Raw genomic sequence first — 5,793 nt, 5'->3', positions numbered from 1 at the left:
CATATATACACATTGAATCATGTACATTTAAATATGCATATATACATACATACACACGCGCGCACGCGCATACAGACATACAATGTACATTCGTACATGGACATAAACATACATACACATACATATATACATGCATGCATGCATACATTAGATATATACATACATATTACAAACAAACATCCATACACACATATATGCATATAGGCATACACATACAAACATACATACATTACATATTACATATATACACATATGTGCATACATATATTCATTCACATGTGCACATGTATAAAATACCTAAAACATCCTATTACATTCTATCATCCATTTACCTAGAAAACATCTCCAGGAATCCATTTCAATTGGAGATGTATCTTTACAATTGTCCCTTGCTTCACATTTGTATGTATTGTGTTTTATATATGTGCATGTGGATGATCAAATGTAATATTTCTATACATATGCACATGTATAGTACACACACATATAGCATGTCGATACGTACACACATGTGATACACACACACACACACATAATATGTACGCACATGCCATACATACAAATTTACAATACATACACATGCACATATATAGAACACACACACACATAACACATAGATACATTATACATACTCACATGCCATACACACAATATATACAACACATGCAATTCAATACATACATACATATACACATGCCATACATACAATGCATATATACAATACGATACAATGCAATACAACATGTACATACATGCATACACACATCCATATGTAGACACAACACATACATATATATGCATGCAATACAATACATGTGCATATATATAGAACCCATACGCACATGCTATACATACAATACATACTTAAGCACATGTATAGAACATAAACACACACACACACCCATATAACACATACATATATAGGAGATGATGATGATACAACCATGCAATACAAAACCTACATATATATGCACATATATAGGACATACACACAAGCACATAACACATACCCTACATACTCACATGCCATACAATATGTACATACATACACACATGCCATACATATTGATACAATATATACAATACAATATGTACATGCATACATACATACAACACATACATATATATACACATGCAATACAATACATACACATGCACATATATACAACATACACACATGCCATAAATATAATACATACATATGCAATTGTATAGAGCATACACATACATACTCACAAAGAACATACATACATATCCATATGCATAAACACACACACTTGTATAGAACATACATACATAGTACATACACAAGCTATAACGCTCTTTTTAAAATGCTAATTGTTTTAAAAAATGGGGGAAGAAAGGGGGGGAGATTACATATGCATTGTGTTTTAGCAAAAAAAAGTGGGGGAAAAAAAGAAGAAACTAAGAGAGAGAGATGTCATCCTTCCCATTTCTCTCGACACAAAAAGGAAGCTATGGCTGAAGGAGGAGAAGATGTTCTTGCTAAGGCTACTGCAACCACATAATCAACACCTACAATCAGAGAGCCAATGGATATCCTAACTGGGCTACAACTTGTGCTTAAGAAGGCTCTAACACACGACGGTATTGCAAGAGGGCTACATGAGGCAACAAATGCTATTGAAAAACATGCAGTTGAGCTTTGTGTATTGGCTGAAGATTGCAACCAGCCTGATTACACGAAACTTGTACAAGCACTTTTTTCAGAGCATAATGTTAACTTGATCTTTGTTCCTAGTGCCAAGAAGCTCGGTGAATGGGTTGGGCTTTGCAAGATTGATTTAGCGGGGAATGCCAGGAAGGTTGGTAGTTGCTCATGTGTAGTTGTGAAGGATTATGGCGAGGAGACAGAGGAGAGGGTCTCAATGTGGTCTGGGAGTATTTGAAAAGTCAGTGATTTTGAGGCTGAATGGCTTTCATCGGTGGTTTAGGGTTTCCTACGTCATGCCCATGCTCTTGGTACGCATCAAAATCCGCGGGTACCTTCGGTAGTTCCTGTTTTTCGGGTTTTTGTTTCGAGAGAATTGGACTATAGTGATGAGTTAGAGGAGGAGGAGGAGGAGGATGCAATGGATTCTTTTCTTCCTTTTATGCAATACTAGATTCCTTCTGCTTAGTTTGATTCACTTTGATGCATATACTTAAAACTAAAAGGTTATATTTTTATGGATCTTTTGATTCCTTTTGAAACTTAACATTAACACTCTTGTTGTTGTTTCACAATGAGATAATCTAATGTCAACCATTGATCATCAAGAGAGAGAGACAGAGAGAGAGAGAGAGAGAGAAGGCTACATGAGGTGATCGACCTCTTCAAAGTGGCCTTCCACTAGCAAACCAGGATGTGCAAGATGAGCTACAATAAGGCGGGAGTTTGTTTTCATCAGGATCTAGACCACTTTCTGAGGGTTCTTGGTTAAGTACCATATATATAATTATAAGTTTTTAACCCTGTTTGTATGTGTGTATGTTTATTTGCATATGCATGGTTGTATTTGTATGCATATATGAATGGATGCATTTGCAACATTCCCTCTTAATTTGTGTATTTGCTATTGTCATTTCACAAGCAAGAAGAGCTCTTTTGGTCTTGCGTAGCCTCATGCAGCTTCAAGAAGTGATTGACAACAGAGGGCGGAGATTCCAAGGACAATCGAACAAGAGTTTGTTGTGATCTTTTGTTTGCAACTATCGTTCTGATCTTCTTATTTTATTCGTACAACATATTAACCTTTGGTTTCATATTGTTACTATATAGGTGCTCAACTTACTGAATGAGGGTGCTTGACAAAGAAGAGGTAAAGAATGTGTTTTCATGTGAGTAGGTTTGCAAATTTCAGACTAGGTGTTCTTGAATTGAAAGCTTTGTGGATTCTACAACTTACTTACTGTAATTCTGTTGTAGAGAGATTAATGGCTATGGCTATGGAAGAGAAGATGTTTTATAGGTTAAAAGTATGATGTGTGAGTGGTTGCATTGTAGCAACTTAGGGCTCAATTTTTCTTAGAGAAAAACTCAGTGTGTTGTTTCTAGCATTGCAATAACTTTATGTAGTAAGTTCTTGCTCAAGTTAAATGTTGTGAATTATTCTTGGATATCATATGATATTCTTGTTATGATATATGCTCTTTTAGATATATCGATTTGCACTTCCATGAAGCCACAATATATGCATTGTTATATAGACATGTTATAGAAGATGGAATGGAATGAAGATCGCCTTTAATGCTTAGTGCTTAGATGGTGATCCTTCTTCGGAATGAAGATGGTGTGAAGACACATGCTCCACACTAACATACATGTAAACAAACATACAAACAAATTTTTTAAAACAGAAATAAGGAAGAAAATATATTAAAACAGTAGAAGCAAAAATTAATGTGTTGCAATTCAACTCATATATAAATAAACATGAAATACAATACAATAAATATATACATAGATTGACCCATGCATAATATACGTGGTATTTGACATCTGTAATATTTGCGATATTCAAGAATATAAAATGGCCCCGAGAATATTATAAAACCATTAGTTTACATATACATGTACACACATACGTATATGATATATATATATATATATATACACACACATATATGATATATACATATCCATACATACATATATGATATATACATATACGTATATGATATATATATATATACACACACACATATATGATATATACATATACACATACATATATGTGTATACACACACATATATCACTCATATATGTATATACACATATACAATAATAATTAATTAACTCACTAATATAAGAATTAATTAATTCACTTAAACATTAATTGATTCACTATACATTAATTAATTTACTAATACATATCTTAATTCATCAATTAATTAATTAAGTAATTGAAAAAATTTAGTTAATTAATTAATTAGGGCTTTTGCTAAACTTAGCTAAACTTAGGGTTTCAATGAAAGCCTGAGTTTGTAGCAGAGAACAAGATGTAGGATTAGAATAAAGCATGAAAGGGAGTCAAGGACATGGGCTGAAAAGAAAAAAAAATTTGTCAAAATTAGGATTATGATAGAAATTAGGGTTTTTAGCTGAAACCCTAATTTCTTGGCTGAGAATAAGATGCAGAGGGAAGCAAGGGCAACACGCACAAGGAGTAGGGTGAGGCTTCCTCGCTCACTGCTCGCTATTCGTTCACTCGCTCACAGGGAAAAAATAGTTTTTTATTTTTTATTTTTTATAAAAAATTCAAAAAAAGAAAGAAAACGAGTGCATTTACATACATTCGTATTCCTATTTGTATGATTTCGTGGAGCAAGCCCCACGAATGCGAATATGTCAATCTATGCATATATACATACATATATTCACATCAAATACAATACATATATGTGAACATACATGCACATACCCACATCACACATATATACACACAACACATACATAAAATATATACAATGTATGCAATATAATACATATATACATATATATATACACATATAAAACATACGTGTGTTTTCTATGTAAGGGCATTTAAAACGAGTTGTTATAAAAATATATATTGACACTAAGGGATATTTTTATTAACCCTTTTTTTTATAAAAGGGTATCTAAAATAGTACAAAACATATGTATAAGGGGTTTATAAAAGATGTCATGAAGGCACGTGATATGACCTCTTCAAATATAATGAAGCCCCCGGGGGTGAGACCCACGACATTCGGTTTTGGTCATCTATGAACGTCATGAAGTACTGTGACCCAGCGTGTGACTTCGTGTTCACTTGGCATACATCGGTGTGCACGAGCTCTAGTGGTTCTTTTCGTCTTGTCGGTGGTCTCGACCGTAAAGAGGTTTAGTTTCTGCTTGCCGGCCAAACAATTGGTGCACATCTCAAGTTGCACATCTTTCACCTCCGGAATGAGGTTGTTCTCGGCAAGTTTACGCATCCCCCTCTGGCTCATGTGGCACAACCTCTTGTGGCACAACTCACCGGCAATGGCAATGTCTACTGCCACATTTACTTTCTCCTGGCAAATTTGGGCATGCATCAGGTACAATGTGTTGATCTTCCGGGCTCGTGACACGATCAGGCTCCCTTTGCTGAACTTCATGACTCCATTCCAGATTCTACTCGTGTAGCCTTCATCATCTAGCGAACCGGCTGATATCAGGTGCATCTGAAGCTCCAGAACGTGTCAGACATCATTCAACAGTAACTTACACCCGGTTGACGTTGTCAGCCCATACGTCTCTTATGCTGACAATTGGGCATGCGCCTCCATTTCCCATCCTCACACAATCGTGATCTCCGGTTCTGTAGGATGCAAAGCACTTCTGCTGGGAGTCAGATGGAACAACGCTCCAGAGTCAACCACCCACGTTGTTTCGTCACTTACAAGATGTTGCTCTCTCTCCTCGGTGATGACCAGTAGTTCTTCCACACTTGTCGCGATTGCAGTCGTCCCTTTCTGATCCGAGCTCTTTCGGTCCGAACTATTCCGGTCCGTAGTCGTCTTTGAGTCGGCACTGCCGACCCCTTTCTCTTTCCGATAGTGTCAACAGTTTTTCTGGAAATGCCCCGGCTTCCAACAATAGAAGCACGTGGCCCTCCCCCTTAACTTTGACCTTGTCCCCGACTTTTGTTGGTTCTGGGGACTCTGATTCCGGCCTCTCCCTCGTGTGTAAGTTTCGGTAACTAGGACTTTTGAGTCAGAGATCACTTCCTTCTCTTTCCAACGAGCGTCTTCATCCAGCAAGCTTGATTTTACTCGTGCTA

General features: G+C 36.3%; 1 pseudogene; it reads left to right on the top strand.

Annotated features, from left to right (window-relative positions):
- Positions 1-1,464: 1,464 nt before the first annotated feature.
- LOC147857042 (small ribosomal subunit protein eS12 pseudogene) lies at positions 1,465-1,921 on the top strand (annotated as a pseudogene).
- The last annotated feature ends 3,872 nt before the right edge of the window (positions 1,922-5,793 follow it).

This window comes from Azolla caroliniana, unplaced genomic scaffold, assembly GCF_043228905.1.
Source record: "Azolla caroliniana isolate FFs.n. ecotype wild unplaced genomic scaffold, voAzoCaro1.0.p SCAF_12, whole genome shotgun sequence".
Classification (NCBI taxonomy): Eukaryota; Viridiplantae; Streptophyta; class Polypodiopsida; order Salviniales; family Salviniaceae; genus Azolla; species Azolla caroliniana.
Note: the sequence above shows the minus strand (reverse complement) of the source record. Positions and strands in the feature narration are given on the sequence as shown.